Source organism: Lutzomyia longipalpis, chromosome 2 (genome assembly GCF_024334085.1).
Source record: "Lutzomyia longipalpis isolate SR_M1_2022 chromosome 2, ASM2433408v1".
Taxonomy (NCBI): Eukaryota; Metazoa; Arthropoda; class Insecta; order Diptera; family Psychodidae; genus Lutzomyia; species Lutzomyia longipalpis.
Genome location: NC_074708.1, coordinates 31,995,251 through 32,013,719, shown reverse-complemented (window position 1 = coordinate 32,013,719; position 18,469 = coordinate 31,995,251). Strand labels below are relative to the sequence as shown.

The 18,469-nt window shown below is 40.2% G+C and overlaps 1 non-coding gene across 1 annotated transcript; it reads left to right on the top strand.

Moving 5' to 3' along the window:
* The first annotated feature begins 11,347 nt into the window (after window positions 1–11,347).
* LOC129791480 (5.8S ribosomal RNA) lies at window positions 11,348–11,514 on the top strand. The gene has a single exon (XR_008750714.1). It is a non-coding gene; the product is annotated as a 5.8S ribosomal RNA (ribosomal RNA).
* Window positions 11,515–18,469: the final 6,955 nt, after the last annotated feature.

Below are 18,469 nucleotides of genomic sequence, written 5' to 3'. Positions count from 1 at the left end.
AATCAGTTGTAACAAGGCAGAGTACTGCACAGCGTGTAAATGGTCAAATGGACATTTTGATCCGGGAATCAACTCAGCGGAGATTTTATTGCAGAGCTTGAATGTAGCATCGAGGAAGTACATGGATATGCGTTGGCTCACATCAATTTCATTCTCAGGGAAAATGGTGCCCAACCACTCCATCATAGTACCTTTTAGATGTCACCATCATTGATGAAATTTCTCACACAGCAGCTGCTGATATCCGCAACAATGGAACACAATAACAACCAACAATTGAGGTTATCACAGTAATCTTTTCTGAGCGTTATGGACTTTTGAATATTGCACAGCGTCAGCATATCTTCATGAGCGTCGTACAGGTGGTGATCAGAAGCAAATGCTAAATCGGTGGTGTTTCTTCATCGATGCGCCAAATTCATCAAGTTCAATAATAACTTTACTATCAGTAAATAATCACGAATCGTATCTGTAAAAAAAAGAAAGAGAGAAAAAATTGTTAATAATTTTTTTTTGTAATAACAAAAATTGTAAAATGTGAAGGATACTGTGAGGGAACGTGTATGATATTGCTTAACTTGTGAGCTGCTATGTGAAAAACGATAAAGAAAAGAAGAAAGAGAGCTCTCTTATACGCATGTAGTACCTCGTGTTGTTTAAAAGAAGCCAATATGTATGTATGTTTCGCTTTCAACATTACACGATGTGTCTGTCTATACATAACAACGCTTATATCATGATAATATTCCTGATGGGACGATAACGTAAAATGTGATAAAATTTTATTAAAAAAAAAACATTTTATTTAAACATTTTTAGAAAAAAAATACTTTATTTTATTTCACTTTGCGATTGATTTTATTTCGTTTTAAAAACGATTAAAAGTAAAAAAGTAAAAAGTAATTTAATTAAACATTTTGAGTTTTTTTTGCATAAATTAAAAAAAATTCAATAAAATTAAGTTAAAAAAAAAATATTGTCAAAAAAAAATTGTTGAAAAATACCCAACAGAAAAAAGTTTCAGCATTCACCAAAGACCGATGTGAGTGTTTTTGACGTGTATCTATATGCAATTCAGAGCATGAGTCTCCCATATAATCCTTTGTGTTACAATAACTCATTAAGGCGCTAATTAATTGGGTATATGTGCACTAAAATGTAAATGACTTCCTGATACGAAGGCGGGAAACTATGTTCGGGACGAAGGATTTTTTACTTTTTCACTATTTTTCTCTCACTGACAAATGTTTACCGGAGCGTTTGTATAATTTGAAGCGCTATTTCTGCTACACACATGTCAGATTTCTCGTATTGCAAAACCTACCGTTTCCATATTGAATCTCTTGCACATGGTAGTACTTAAAAATTATTTAATAGGCGAAATAGTGGAAAGGACTTCTAAATTTTGATCTTTCTAAAAAAAATCTTTTTGAATTGAAGAAAATGTATGAATCAGTTAATCAACTAATGGTATTCTTAAAGGATTTTTAAAAAATTGTGTAAAATTGCAACTTTAGAAAAGCGGTATAAGTTACAAAACATCCACGTTGATGAAATAAGTTATATTTTAGTGAATTTTTTTTATCTAAACTTCTTCAGTGATCGCGTGAATTTAAGAACTATGCTGAAATATTAAATATCCCCAAAAGGAGTAAGAATTTAATTAAAGGCTCCAAATATGATCAGAGTTTGAAGTATGAGTGGAATCAAATGTCAAATTGACGTATATACATAATGTACAATTTTTTTTTGTCAAAAATACAATCATTTGAAATTATTTTATAATTTCACATAGGACTACCAGAAAATTATTAACAGGGGTATTTTAGGATAATTTATTCAAAGTTAATCAGCTTTTTCTACTTCAGTTTAGAAGAGAAAAGGTTTGGAAGAAGATAATGCAAACATACTATATGTGAGTTTGCTGAATCTTTCTACACACGAATGAATTTGTATATGTATTGAGTTTCAAAAATGTAAAGATTGAAATATTAGTGAATTTTGTTGATATGTGTATGTTAGGAAACTTGTGAGTATTGGTGGTGTGTTTTTGAATGTGTTATACGTATACACTAGTTGACTTACATTACGAACATCGTAATGTACGTTAAGTAAGGTGTGTCGTGTAAATCGATGATAATGATGCTCTTCATGTTATGTGATGTGTCGAGTATATATTATTGATGGCATAAATTGATATGACATTATTCTGGTTGATCCTGCCAGTAGTTATATGCTTGTCTCAAAGATTAAGCCATGCATGTCTAAGTACAAACTATCTTATAGTGAAACCGCAAAAGGCTCAGTATAACAGCTATTATTTATTTGATTGTTAACCCAGTTACTTGGATAACTGTGGTAATTCCAGAGCTAATACATGCAAACAACATGGATCCCTATAGCAATATGGGTGAGACGTGTGCTTTTATTAGATTAAAACCAAGATTCACTTCGGTGAATTTTTTTTAGATGAATCTGGATAATTATGGCTGATCGTATGGTCTCGTACCGACGATAGATCATTCAAATGTCTGCCCTATCAACTATTGATGGTAGTATAGAGGACTACCATGGTTTCTACGGGTAACGGGGAATCAGGGTTCGATTCCGGAGAGGGAGCCTGAGAAACGGCTACCACATCTAAGGAAGGCAGCAGGCGCGTAAATTACCCAATCCCGGCACGGGGAGGTAGTGACGAAAAATAACAATACAGGACTCAATCCGAGGCCCTGTAATTGGAATGAGTACACTTTAAATCCTTTAACAAGTAACAATTGGAGGGCAAGTCTGGTGCCAGCAGCCGCGGTAATTCCAGCTCCAATAGCGTATATTAAAGTTGTTGCGGTTAAAACGTTCGTAGTTGAATTTGTGTCCCACACGAGCAGTATACCCAAGTACGGGTTTGTACTGCTTGTTGTATGTGCGTCAGTAAAATGGCGTGCATGTGACCTTTGGTGTGATGGATGTTTTACCGGTGAGGGAAACGATCTTTGCATTAGCTTTGACACGCCCCTTATGTAAAAAACCCATTTTAGTGCTCTTTATCGAGTGCTATTGTGGGCCGGTACAATTACTTTGAACAAATTAGAGTGCTTAAAGCAGGCTAAAAGTAATGAAAATTATAACGCCTGAATATATTTTGCATGGAATAATGGAATAGGACCTCTGTTCTATTTGATTGGTTTCTAGATCAAGAGGTAATGATTAATAGAAGCAGTTGGGGGCATTAGTATTACGAGGCGAGAGGTGAAATTCGTAGACCCTCGTAAGACTAACTTAAGCGAAAGCATTTGCCAAGGATGTTTTCATTAATCAAGAACGAAAGTTAGAGGATCGAAGGCGATCAGATACCGCCCTAGTTCTAACCATAAACGATGCCAGCTAGCAATTGGATGTGGCTACTTATTAGGCTCATTCAGTCGCTTTCCGGGAAACCAAAGCTTTTGGGCTCCGGGGGAAGTATGGTTGCAAAGCTGAAACTTAAAGGAATTGACGGAAGGGCACCACCAGGAGTGGAGCCTGCGGCTTAATTTGACTCAACACGGGAAAACTTACCAGGTCCGAACATAAATGAGTAAGACAGATTGATAGCTCTTTCTCGAATCTATGGGTGGTGGTGCATGGCCGTTCTTAGTTCGTGGAGTGATTTGTCTGGTTAATTCCGATAACGAACGAGACTCAAACTTTTTTAAATAGATGCTCGCAGGATTATGACGCTGAAACCATGTGTGTGAGTGCTTTGGTTGTGAAAGCAATCATTGTGCTTTATGTATATGGTGGAGTTATACCTGTTGGGTTTGTCTTAAGAGGACACTTTGCTTCTTAAAAGGACAAAATGCGTCTAGCATTATGAGATTGAGCAATAACAGGTCTGTGATGCCCTTAGATGTCCTGGGCAGCACGCGCGCTACAATGAAAGTATCAATGTGTTTTATCCTTGACCGAGAGGTATGGGTAAACATTGAACCACTTTCTTGGTTGGGATTGTGGACTGTAACTGTTCACATGAACCCGGAATTCCCAGTAAGTGTGAGTCATAAGCTTGCATTGATTACGTCCCTGCCCTTTGTACACACCGCCCGTCGCTACTACTGATGAATTGTTTAGTGAGGTCTCTGGACGTGTGCGCCGAAATACTCTTGTAGTAATTTGGTATTGTTCAGGATTGGGCAAACGTTATTTTGAATTTAATTGAGCGATCATCTGAGCGACATTCAGTGTAGTTTGCCCCCTGATTCATGTTTCACCCATGGCTGTCACTTTGTCACTTCCGTTTGGAAAAATAGCCCCACGTTTTTTGGCTAGAATAAAAATTACAAGAAAAAGTGAAATTATCGTTTATTGCTCTACCCCAAGATATTGAAGTTTGATCCTCCTCACCGCCGGATTAATTGTGACTGTATTTACAGGTGAGAGAGGCCGGATAAAGGTGCCCATTGATGCCAATTTACTAATTATTTTCTCGTGGATATCACCCATAGGTGAGAGAGGCCCGGCTGAAGTGCCCTTGTGAAGAATATTTATTAATTAATCTTTCACGGATATCACCCCCAGGTAAATATCCCTACCATATTTGGTCCTTCGAGCCGGATTAATTGTGACTGTATTTACAGGTGAGAGAGGCCGGATAAAGGTGCCCATTGATGCCAATTTACTAATTATTTTCTCGTGGATATCACCCATAGGTGAGAGAGGCCCGGCTGAAGTGCCCTTGTGAAGAATATTTATTAATTAATCTTTCACGGATATCACCCCCAGGTAAATATCCCTACCATATTTGGCCCATCGAGTCATCGGGAACAGTTTGAATCCCACAAGAACCATGGCATCAGTTTGCAAGGAGGCCAGCCGGAGTGCATTCAAGGGTCAATTGACGGTCGTCAAAAATCTCCTGAAGAAGTACCAAGCCTTGAAACCTGAGGAGCTTAAGGACCCTCAAGTGGAAATAGGTCTCATGTCTCAACGCAATGTGATCAATCGCATTGAGGACAGATACCGTGCTATTCAGATGGAAATCATCGCAGAAGCTCCTCCCGAATCAAAGGAGGAGGAAGAGACCAGGCTTATCAACTTTCTGAACGATTGTCAACAGGTTGATGAAGGTTTGACGAAAATTATTGTGCAGATTCAACTATTGTCTGCACCAAAGGGAGCTGCGGGTAGCAGCCAAGTACAAACCTCCACAAATCAACCTATGCATCAATTGATCTCTCTCATGACACTCCACATTCAAGAGCAGCGTGCTCAACGCGTCAGTGAGGATTCAAAGTTGAAGGACATCCTTTCAGAGCAACGACATGAGCTGAAGAAACTACTGGACAGCTCAAAACGTGATATCCTCAATTCTACGATGAGAGAAGACGACGCATTTGAAACTCCTGACCCTTGCATGAAGCTGGAACCAATCAAATTGCCAATTTTTTCTGGTGATTATTGCGAGTGGACCACGTACAAAAATTTATTCCTCGCAAGTGTTCACAAGAATGGACGTATCACCAAATCCCAGAAAATGCAGTACTTGAAGACGTCGACCACTGGTGATGCTCTTGCTCTATTTAGCAGTTTGCCTATTTCTGATGAGAACTACGATGTTGCATGGAATCGCCTGGAGAAGAGGTATGACGACAAGATGATCATCATCTCAGCTCACATGGAGAAATTTCTTGGGCAGCCCATTGTGACCAAGCCCGACGTATCAGCAATCCGTAAGCTTCAATCATCAACCTGCCAGGCATTGGAGGCAATCGACGCTTTGGGTGTTACAAGCCGAGATCCGTGGCTCATCCACATTGTCCTCAAGCATCTCGACTATCAAACCCAAGCACAATGGAGTGAGAAGAAACCAGATGGTATCCCTACATGGAGGGAGTTTGAGGACTTCCTCGACAAGAGATGCAGGAGCCTTGAGACTTGTCCGGTCTCCAATCCGAGGTTTCAGAGTAAGTCCAATAAAGCTTCGTCTCTTGCCACTGAAACCAAGGTCAACAAGGAGAATTGCAAATTTTGTAAGCTCAATCCTCACAAGTTATTCAAGTGCCGAAAGTTTCTGGGTCTTCAACCCAAGCAAAGATTAAGTACTGTAAAATCTTTGAAAATTTGCATTAACTGTTTAAGTGAGTCCCACGCAATTGATTCTTGCTCTTATCAGTCTTGCAAACATTGTAATCAAAGACACAATCATTTGCTACATGATGCATTGAATCCTCCTACTCCTTTACCCACTGACGTCCAGAATATTCCCGAATTTGTTCCGAGGAACACTGAACGACCTCCCACGAATTCTGCCACCGTGAGTTGTACTGGGGCATCACAGGGGGGAGTTAAATCGAATGTTCTGTTCGCAACGGCTGTTGTGAAGATTGTGGGACGACATCGTGTGCAGCAGTGTCGTATTGTATTGGATCCAACGTCTCAAATCAACATCATCACTACACAGATGTGTCAGCGGCTAGATGTGGTTCCCCAACGTACAAACATCATGATAGAAGGTGTGGGATCCATCTCAGATAAAAGCCAACAAGAAGTCGCGGTGACTCTACAAGTAGGTTCTGATTCTTCCCATGTCAATGAAGAGATCCACTGTGTTGTTATGCCCAAAGTCATTGGTGTGCAGCCGAATTTCCCAGTAGACCTACAACGAATCGCAATTCCGCCTCAGTTTAAATTGGCAGACCCAATGTGGTACAAACCCCAAAAGATTGATCTTCTCATTGGAGGGGCTTTGGCATGGTCGCTCTTTGAGCCCCAACAGCATCATTTGGGACCTGGATTGCCAATCCTACAAGCAAGTCCGTTCAACTGGTTAGTTGTAGGCCCGTGTCCCACGCAGAATGACCCAGTCTACGCATCATGCCACGCGACGACACTCACCAGCATTGATCGAGCTGTTCGAAAATTCTGGGAGATTGAAGAGGTGCCCAAGGAAACTGTGGCACAAACTGAATTCAAGGAAGTAGAAGAGCACTTCTCTTCCACAGTTTCACGTCATCCAAATGGTAGATATGTAGTTGAGCTGCCATTCAATTCCTACGTCCATGAATTGACCAACAATCGTGAAACGGCTCTTCGTCAGCTGAACTATATGATTAGACGACTGCAGAAGAACCCTACGTTGATGAAAGAATATGATGCCATCTTCAAGGAGTATTTATCTCTGGACATCATAGAAAAGGTCCCAGCTCAGGAATTGGACAACAAGTCATATTATCTTCCTCATCACTGTGTGATCAAGGAATCTGCGATTTCAACAAAGATACGCATCGTTTTCAACGGTGGCTCTCGTGCAAGAGGTGGTTTAAGTGTCAACAATTGTTTGAAGGCCTGCCCAACTGTCCAGCCCACTCTTGTGTCCATTTTATGGAGATTTCGGATGTACGAAGTTGTGTTGACATGTGACATCGTCAAGATGTACTTGCAGGTGCTTCTTAGCACACTACACCGAGATTATGTGAGATTTGTTTGGGAAGAGGACGGCAAGGTGGTTCACTACCGCTTTCGTACTGTATGCTTTGGAGTCTCAGCGTCACCTTACCTTGCCACTCGAGTGTTGCTACAATTAGCAGAGGACTACGAGGATACATATCCACTGGCTGCTTCCATTCTGAGACAATATTTTTATGTGGACGATTGTCTGTTTTGTGCCTCTACAGTTGAGGAAGTTATTGAGGCAAAACGACAACTTGAGGCGCTACTCAAACATGCGTCAATGGAATTATCAAAATTCCGATCCAATAGGATTGAAGTTCTTGCTCCTGATAGTCAAACGGCACAAGCCATGGAGTCTCTGACCTTAGATGAAGAAGCGAAGACGCTGGGTATCTTATGGAACCCCCACATTGATGCGTTCCAGTTTCGAACATCAAGCAATTTGCAGGCGGAAATTTGGACCAAACGGCAGTTGATGTCTACAGTAGCACGAATATTTGATCCCTGTGGTTTGATCGCACCTGTTGTGACCACAGCAAAAATCATCATTCAGGTTGTGTGGATCAGGTCGTTTGAATGGGATGAACCTCTTCCCCAAGATATCCTAAAGGACTGGAAGGCTTTCATATGCGACCTGCAGAACATTGACCAACTACGTATTCCAAGATGGATATCGAATATTTCTTCACCCCAAAGAATGGAATTACACGCATTTTGTGATGCAAGCAAGGTTGCCTACGGCGTTGCAATCTATCTTGTGTACGAGGATTGCCAGGGGAATCGTACGTCTGGACTTCTGACATCAAAATGCCGATTGACTCCAATCAAAGACAAAGGAGATGACAAGGATGAGGATGGGGCCACCCCAAAACAACCCACTAGGATTCTCACGACTCCAAAGGGGGAGCTATGTGGTGCAGAGCTAGCTACTCAACTCATGACATCAGTCTCGCAAGCAATGAGTATCCCGAACATCTATTTTTGGACAGACTCCACAACAGTGCTTCATTGGATTCATTCTCCTGATAGTCCGAAGCGAGAACCATTTGCCAGACGCCGTGTCTCTAATATTCTCAATCAGTCTCATTCTTCTCAATGGAGGCATGTTGGCACCAAGGAAAATCCCGCTGACATTGTGTCACGGGGGAGCAAGGTCAAAAATCTGATTGGGCAAGATTTATGGTGGCATGGACCACACTGGATTGTCAAACCGTCTTCCGAATGGCCTCCAGAGTTCAACCCAGCGGAACATCTCGACTTTCTTCCAAAAATCCTGTCAACGTTGACTACCTCTGCACAAGAAACCTTGCCATCTCATCCTCCAATTCTGACCATTTACGAGCAATTGACTTCTCGCTGCAGTTCATTTTTGAAAGCTGCAAGAGTCTTGGTTTGGACACTACGAGCTGTGCACTTGTTCAAGCTCAAGAAAGGGCGCCAGACACGCAGCAGGACAACTCGCATTTCAGAGCTAGTGCCCGAATTTGTGAGTGTGCCGGAGCTACAGCGTGCGGAATCATTACTCATCACATGGGATCAGGAATTCCTTCTCAGTAAGGAAATCACTCTGTTGAAGGATAGAAAGCTCAACGATTTGTCAGCACACATTCGCAAATTGACGCCCTTTTTGGACCCCAATGGTATTGTGCGAGTAGGAGGACGCCTTCAAAATTCTCTCTTATCTTATGATGCTCGCCATCCTATTTTACTGGCCAAAGGAAAGTTAGCAGAATGGATTGCTGAACGAGAACACTTTCGCCTTCTGCATGCTGGGCCCCAGTTGACTTTGTCATCTATTCGTGCCAGGTTTTGGCCTTTGAAAGGTCGCAATTTGGTTCGGCATGTCATTCACAAATGTATCATTTGTACAAGAGCCAAGGCTCGCCCTGTGGAACAGTTGATGGGAAACTTGCCGCCATCTAGAACCAGACCGCACTCGCCATTTGAACACACCGGGATGGATTTCACTGGACATTTTTTCATCAAGAGATCACCAAGAGGATCAGTCTGTGAGAAAGCATATGTGGTTGTGTTTGTCTGCATGTCCACTAAGGCAATACATCTGGAACTTGTGACATCCATGACGTCTGCAGCATTTATTGCCACTTTCCGGAGATTCATTAGTCATCGTGGAATTCCCAGTCATTTATACAGCGACAATGGAAAAAACTTTGTGGGCGCAGACAGGCTATTGAGTGAATTATTCCAAACCCACAACTTTCAACGAGACATCATTGATTTCTCCTCGCAACTCCACATTCAGTGGCACTTCAATCCACCATTTGCCCCCCATCAAGGAGGATATTGGGAGGCTGAGGTCAAATCGTTCAAGACGCATGTCACCAAGGTGGTTGGGAGTGTCAGGCTCACTTATGAGGAATTGTACACTGTTATGGTGGAGATAGAGGCTGTTCTCAACAGCAGACCTCTAGCTGCAATCATGGATGATCCCAATGATCCTCGATGTCTGACCCCAGGAGATTTTCTGCGTCCTGGAGGCGCACCCACTCAACTTCCCGTTGATCCAGGAGTTGTTGCGTCAAATGTTGACCACCTTCAGCATTGGAAACTGTGTACAAAGCTCCAAGCTGACTTTACAAAAAGATGGAAAACGGACTATTTGCATACCCTCCAACAGCGCAACAAATGGAACAAGGACCAACCCAACATCAAGATCGGAGACGTCATTCTGCTCAAGACGGAGGATGCTTCAAACGTGGATTGGCCTTTGGGATTGGTTGTGGCAGTGTATCCTGGCAATGATCAGCGAGTGAGGGTGGTTGATGTGAAGGTTCGCGGCAAAGTGGTAAGAAGATCAATTTCCAAACTCATAAAACTCCCAATTGATTCCCAGTAAAATTATTGATTTGTCTTTGAATTAAATTTTCCTCAATTTTCTTTATTATATATCTTTGAATTATATCCATTGTAATTTACGCCATGGATGAAAGGGGGAGTATGTTCAGGATTGGGCAAACGTTATTTTGAATTTAATTGAGCGATCATCTGAGCGACATTCAGTGTAGTTTGCCCCCTGATTCATGTTTCACCCATGGCTGTCACTTTGTCACTTCCGTTTGGAAAAATAGCCCCACGTTTTTTGGCTAGAATAAAAATTACAAGAAAAAGTGAAATTATCGTTTATTGCTCTACCCCAAGATATTGAAGTTTGATCCTCCTCACCGCCGGATTAATTGTGACTGTATTTACAGGTGAGAGAGGCCGGATAAAGGTGCCCATTGATGCCAATTTACTAATTATTTTCTCGTGGATATCACCCATAGGTGAGAGAGGCCCGGCTGAAGTGCCCTTGTGAAGAATATTTATTAATTAATCTTTCACGGATATCACCCCCAGGTAAATATCCCTACCAGGTATGTTACACAGAAGTTGACCGAACTTGATTATTTAGAGGAAGTAAAAGTCGTAACAAGGTTTCCGTAGGTGAACCTGCGGAAGGATCATTGATAAAATATATATCTATATATATATATATATATATTTATCAGATTTGCAAGTGGTTTTTGCAATAAATTACACTTTATTGCAGAAAAGTTTTTTTTTTATATACACAAAAAATATATAGAAGCCGGGATAGAAATGAATGATAGTTAATTTTCATTCCTTAAATCTGTTAATATTCAGATGCCAATCCAATAGAAATGAAAATTCTCAGAATTTTCATATGGATGACCGTGAAATATATAATTTTTTGTGTATATACATGTGTGTAGTTTAAAATCAGTATGAGCTTTAAGTAGCTTATTTTCTTTACTCTACATGGCATGTAAAATACCCCAAAACATATATATTGATAAATGTACGAATGTACATTTATCTACCATATTATTTTATCATTTTGTCATTCACTTTTTGTGCTTAAATGTGCGTAAAAAGAGGAATAAAAAGAAATGAAATAATCAACCCTATACGGGGGATCACTTGGCTCGTGGGTCGATGAAGAACGCAGCTAACTGTGTGAAATCGTGTGAACTGCAGGACACATGAACATCGACATTTTGAACGCATATTGCGGTTCATGCAAAAGTTTTTTCGGAAACTGCATGGACCACGTATGGTTGAGTGTCGTAAAAATAAGCAATTCAAATTGTTTTTTTCATAACTGAAAAAACATTGGGGCTATGACTCTGTTTTTGATTCATGCTCTTAATAAAATGATTGAAAAAAAAATACATTTTGAATGTACCCGAATTGAAAAGTAATTCAATACAAGAAGGTATATATCAAAGTCATTGAATAAATTCATGTACTATATATACGAAAAATAAAACTTGTATTGCAATTGCAAAGGGGCTATTCAATATAAAAATGTAAATACAAAAATTAAAAAAAAATGCGATCTCAACTCATACGTGACTACCCCCTGAATTTAAGCATATTAATAAGGGGAGGAAAAGAAACTAACTAGGATTCCCTTAGTAGCGGCGAGCGAAACGGGAAAAGCCCAGCACTTAGCCCATTAATTTTAACTAATTAACTGGGGATGCAGTGTATGGAGAGTTCATTAGCTTATTGCAATAGATATGTAAATTCAAGTTCATCTTGAATGAGGCTCCATAACCCATAGAGGGTGCCAGGCCCGTAGGAATTACTATCTGCAATTTGCGAACTTCTCTTAAGAGTCGTGTTGCTTGATAGTGCAGCATTAAGTGGGTGGTAAACTCCATCTAAGGCTAAATATAACCACGAGACCGATAGAGAACAAGTACCGTGAGGGAAAGTTGAAAAGAACTCTGAATAGAGAGTTAAAAAGTACGTGAAACCGTATAGGGGTTAAGCCCGTTGAATCTAAATATCCGATAGATGAAATTCAATACAACACCTCACGGTGTCGTATGCACTTTTCATCTAGTAGGACACTGCAATCCGTTAGATTAAATATAGTTGCTTGCATACTATATTTGAACTTATCAATGGAATTCTTTTAGATTGTTTATCTGTTAATAGTACTCAACATACTATTCGATAAATCTATTTAGGAATTTCGATAATGTACGACTGACGGATTAACAAAAATCATACAACATGCATATGTAATTCATTTCGGTGAATTTGTATGTATTTGATTTGCAGTGCACTATAGATTTAGATACCTTCGGGGCCCGTCTTGAAACACGGACCAAGGAGTCTAGCATGTATGCAAGTTATTGGGGTTTATTCTATTAATTCTCATCTCTTATGGGGTGAAATTGTAGAATAAAATAAGAAAACCCAAAAGCGAAATTAACGTAACTGTTTTTACATGGGATTACATTTATTTCTCTATGAGTTATAAATAAATTTCCATCCCAGGGCGACTTATAATTAATACGCAAGTATTATGAAGTCGTACCTTGAGCATACATGGTAGGACCCGAAAGATGGTGAACTATGCCTGATCAGGTTGAAGTCAGGGGAAACCCTGATGGAGGACCGAAACAGTTCTGACGTGCAAATCGATTGTCAGAATTGGGTATAGGGGCGAAAGACCAATCGAACCATCTAGTAGCTGGTTCCCTCCGAAGTTTCCCTCAGGATAGCTGGTACACAGTCATATAAAATAATCTTATCCGGTAAAGCGAATGATTAGAGGCTTATTGGGGACGAAACGACCTCAACCTATTCTCAAACTTTAAATGGGTAAGACCTCGACTTTCTTGATTGAAGTCTTTCGAGGTTTAGATAAAAGTTGTACTTAGTGGGCCACTTTTGGTAAGCAGAACTGGCGCTGTGGGATGAACCAAACGCAGTGTTACGGCGCCAAAATGTTAATACGACTCATATCAGATACCATAAAAGGTGTTGGTTGTTTAAGACAGCAGGACGGTGGACATGGAAGTTGTAAACCGCTAAGGAGTGTGTAACAACTCACCTGCCGAAACAACTAGCCCTTAAAATGGATGGCGCTTAAGTCGTCTGCCTATACACTGCCGTTACAATATTTGTTACACATAATTTTTTTGTGTGTAATGTGAAATTGTAATGAGTAGGAGGGTACAATGATGTGCGTTGAAGTGTTAGACGTAAGTCTACATGGAGCCGTCATTGGCACAGATCTTGGTGGTAGTAGCAAATAATCGAATGAGATCTTGGATGACTGAAGTGGAGAAGGGTTCCGTGTGAACAGTGGTTGATCACGGGTTAGTCGGTCCTAAGCTCCAAGCGAAAGCTTATGTCATATATAAAAGTCATAAAAGTTGACTTTATATTGAGCGAAAGGGAATACGGTTCCAATTCCGTAACCTATTGAGTATACGTTTATTGTGGGTCCTATTTTTTCGGAAATAGGTTTAAAGCTCATCCTGGTAACAGAAGCTACCATAGAGAAGCCGTCGAAGCATACCGAAAGAGTTATCTTTTCTGTTTCATAACTGTATTACCATGGAAGTCTTTTGAAGAGAGATATGGTAAATGAGTTAGAAGAGCATGGCGTTTATTGCTGTGTCGGGTATGTGTTCCTCGGACCTTGAAAATCTATGGTAGGGCCACGTAGACATTCTCAGTAGTCCGTACCAATATCCGCAGCAGGTCTCCAAGATTAAGAGTCTCTAGTCGATAGAATAATGTAGGTAAGGGAAGTCGGCAAATTAGATCCGTAACTTCGGGATAAGGATTGGCTCTGAAGATTGAGATGTGTCGGGCTTGTTTGGGATGTATAATAAAAGTATTGCTAAAGTATCTGATTAATTATCTTTACGGGTAGTGAAAGGATATGATTACGCGATACTGTAATACGGAACTCTCAAGCTATGCTGTATACATAACATGGGAATATAGGATTCACGTTTTATATTCTCGTATGCAGTTTTCAACGACCATCAACAAACAATCAATTCAGAACTGGCACGGACAAGGGGAATCCGACTGTCTAATTAAAACAAAGCATTGTGATGGCTCTAACGGGTGATGACACAATGTGATTTCTGCCCAGTGCTCTGAATGTCAATGTGAAGAAATTCAAGAAAGCGCGGGTAAACGGCGGGAGTATACTATGACTGGCTTCTGGTAGCCAAATGCCGAGTCCAACGCGCAAATTATTGGAAAACGCGCCGTGTGCGTGAATGCCTGCATGGATTTTCACGTGAGTACCACCGTTGGAAAGGTGAGAAAATTTGGGTTTTAATGCTTTTTTTATTTTTTTAAATTCCCATACAAAAAGACATGAAAATATTGATTTCTTTTTCATTTACTCTTTTTTCGCCTATGAAAAAATTCTTTTAACGCTTGGCTCTCCCAAAGTATTTAATAAAATTAAAAAAAATTTTCACGAGTGGAAAGGGGGGAAATTGTAGATGTCCAAAGTGCCTCTATTTATTTAAATATCCCCAAAATTATCCCCAAAATTCCATTGCAAAGTTGTACCAAAAGCATGTTGTACAAATTCTTTTTTTTCTCCCTTCCATGGCGCCTCACGCGGCACTCTACGTCACCACACACCACCCTTGGTGTGTGTGTATGTGTGTGGAAATTCAATGCTTTCTTTTCACGCTCCGTGTGCGTGAATGCCTGCATGAATTTTCACGTGGGTACCACCACGTGAAAGCTGAGAAAATGTAGATGTGAAAAGTGCCATTATTTTTCCAAATCCACGCAAAATTACCCTCATAATTTCATTGCAAAGTTGACCCTTTTTTTCGCGGCATTTTTTCACCTCGAGTGACGTCGGAGTATACTATGACTGGCTTCTGGTAGCCAAATGCCGAGTCCAACGCGCAAATTATTGGAAAACGCGCCGTGTGCGTGAATGCCTGCATGGATTTTCACGTGAGTACCACCGTTGGAAAGGTGAGAAAATTTGGGTTTTAATGCTTTTTTTATTTTTTTAAATTCCCATACAAAAAGACATGAAAATATTGATTTCTTTTTCATTTACTCTTTTTTCGCCTATGAAAAAATTCTTTTAACGCTTGGCTCTCCCAAAGTATTTAATAAAATTAAAAAAAATTTTCACGAGTGGAAAGGGGGGAAATTGTAGATGTCCAAAGTGCCTCTATTTATTTAAATATCCCCAAAATTATCCCCAAAATTCCATTGCAAAGTTGTACCAAAAGCATGTTGTACAAATTCTTTTTTTTCTCCCTTCCATGGCGCCTCACGCGGCACTCTACGTCACCACACACCACCCTTGGTGTGTGTGTATGTGTGTGGAAATTCAATGCTTTCTTTTCACGCTCCGTGTGCGTGAATGCCTGCATGAATTTTCACGTGGGTACCACCACGTGAAAGCTGAGAAAATGTAGATGTGAAAAGTGCCATTATTTTTCCAAATCCACGCAAAATTACCCTCATAATTTCATTGCAAAGTTGACCCTTTTTTTCGCGGCATTTTTTCACCTCGAGTGACGTCGGAGTCACTATGACTCCCATCTGGTGGTCAATTATCCTCGAAGTAATAATTTTTTAAACCAAATCTTTTTGTAACGGCCGTACCGATCATGATCCAATTCAGTGTGGATAAGCCTGGATAAGCCAATACGAATTGCTAGCGTGCAGTAAAAATTTAGCTATCGAAGAGAGATATGGTAGATGAGTTAGAAGAGCAGGCGTTTATTGTTGCGTCAGGCATGTGTTCCACTTACCTTAAAAATCTGTGGTAAGACTGTGGATTTTCTCAGTAATTCTTTCCGATATCAGCAGCAGGTCTCCAAGACTACGGGACGAAACGACTCAAACTTTAAATGGGTAAGACCTCGACTTTCTTGATTGAAGTCTTTCGAGGTTTAGATAAAAGTTGTACTTAGTGGGCCACTTTTGGTAAGCAGAACTGACGCTGTGGGATGAACCAAACGCAGTGTTACGGCGCCAAAATGTTAATACGACTCATATCAGATACCATAAAAGGTGTTGGTTGTTTAAGACAGCAGGACGGTGGACATGGAAGTTGTAAACCGCTAAGGAGTGTGTAACAACTCACCTGCCGAAACAACTTGCCCTTAAAATGGATGGCGCTCAAGTCGTCTGCCTATACACTGCCGTTACAATATTTGTTATATACAATTTATTGTATATAATGTGAAATTGTAATGAGTAGGAGGGTACAATGATGTGCGTTGAAGTGTTAGACGTAAGTCTACATGGAGCCGTCATTGGCACAGATCTTGGTGGTAGTAGCAAATAATCGAATGAGATCTTGGATGACTGAAGTGGAGAAGGGTTCCGTGTGAACAGAGTGGTTGATCACGGGTTAGTCGGTCCTAAGCTCCAAGCGAAAGCTTATGTCACATATAAAAGTCATTGCAAAGTTGACTTTATATTGAGCGAAAGGGAATACGGTTCCAATTCCGTAACCTATTGAGTATACGTTTATTGTGGGTGCTATTTTTTCGGAAATAGGTTTAAAGCTCATCCTGGTAACAGAAGCTACCATAGAGAAGCCGTCGAAGCATACCGAAAGAGTTATCTTTTCTGTTTCACAACTGTATTACCATGGAAGTCTTTTGAAGGGAGATATGGTAAATGAGCTAGAAGAGCATGGCGTTTATTGCTGTGTCGGGTATGTGTTCCTCGGACCTTGAAAATCTATGGTAGGGCCACGTAGACATTCTCAATAGTCCGTACCAATATCCGCAGCAGGTCTCCAAGATTAAGAGTCTACAATCGATAGAATAATGTAGGTAAGGGAAGTCGGCAAATTAGATCCGTAACTTCGGGATAAGGATTGGCTCTGAAGATTTACATGTGTCGGGACTGTTTGGGATGTATATTAACAGTTTTGCTAAAGTATCTGACTAATTACCTTTACGGGTAGTGAAAGGATATGATTACGCGATACTATAATACGGAACTCTCAAGCTGTTACAATCTGTACAGATTATAACAACGACCATCAACAAACAATCAATTCAGAACTGGCACGGACAAGGGGAATCCGACTGTCTAATTAAAACAAAGCATTGTGATGGCTCTAACGGCTGTTGACACAATGTGATTTCTGCCCAGTGCTCTGAATGTCAATGTGAAGAAATTCAAGAAAGCGCGGGTAAACGGCGGGAGTAACTATGACTCTCTTCTAATTAGTGACGCGCATGAATGGATTAACGAGATTCCTACTGTCCCTATCTACTATCTAGCGAAACCACAGCCAAGGGAACGGGCTTGGAATCATTAGCGGGGAAAGAAGACCCTGTTGAGCTTGACTCTATTCTGCCACTGTAACGAAGACATAAGAGGTGTAGCATAAGTGGAACACATTCAGCAATGTTTAACAACAATGAAATACCACTACTTTTATTCTTTTCCTACTTACCTGATTGAATGGAGAATACATTTTCATTCATACCATATTTACTATGAACCGTTGACACGTTAAGATGCTATAAAAGTAGTTAAGATACGATCCAATTCAAGGAAACTGCTAGGTGGGGAGCTTGACTGAGGCAGTACATCTCTAAAATAATAACGGAGGTGTCCCAAGGCCAGCTCAGTGCGGACAGAAACTACACGTTGAGCAAAAGAGCAAAATACTGGCTTGATCTCGATGTTCAGTAAACATAGAAGCGGCGAAAGCTTGGTCTATAGATTCTTTTGGCTTTAATGAATTTTTAACAAGAGGTGTCAGAAAAGTTAATACAGGATAAATGGCTTCTATTCTCTATTTTTTTCTATTTATTAAATATGTACGATATGTACAAATAATTATGAATTTATACTTATTACAATAAGTTATTTGTTTTACGGAAGATACAATGCAAGTGTATTTGTTGAATATTACTGTATGTCGAGATATCCCTCGAGTACGAATTTGTTGAATACAGGAAACCATGGGCACTTGCTGCTAAAGTTATCATTTTTCTGTCGAGAAGCAACAGTGCAGATCTCTGGCCAAAATTGTGTCTGTAATGAGAAATCAAAACGTGATATATGAAAAAAATATATTTTAAAGTAGTAAGTAGTTAAAACAAAAAACACAAAAAAAAAACAAAAAAAGAAAGAGCGCCGCATCTCAAACATTAGGGGAACGTGGCCTAAATCGAACTTCCAAAGTTCAACGTAAAATGAGAAAAAATGGTATAAAATAAAAAGCAATATTCTTAAATTTAGTACC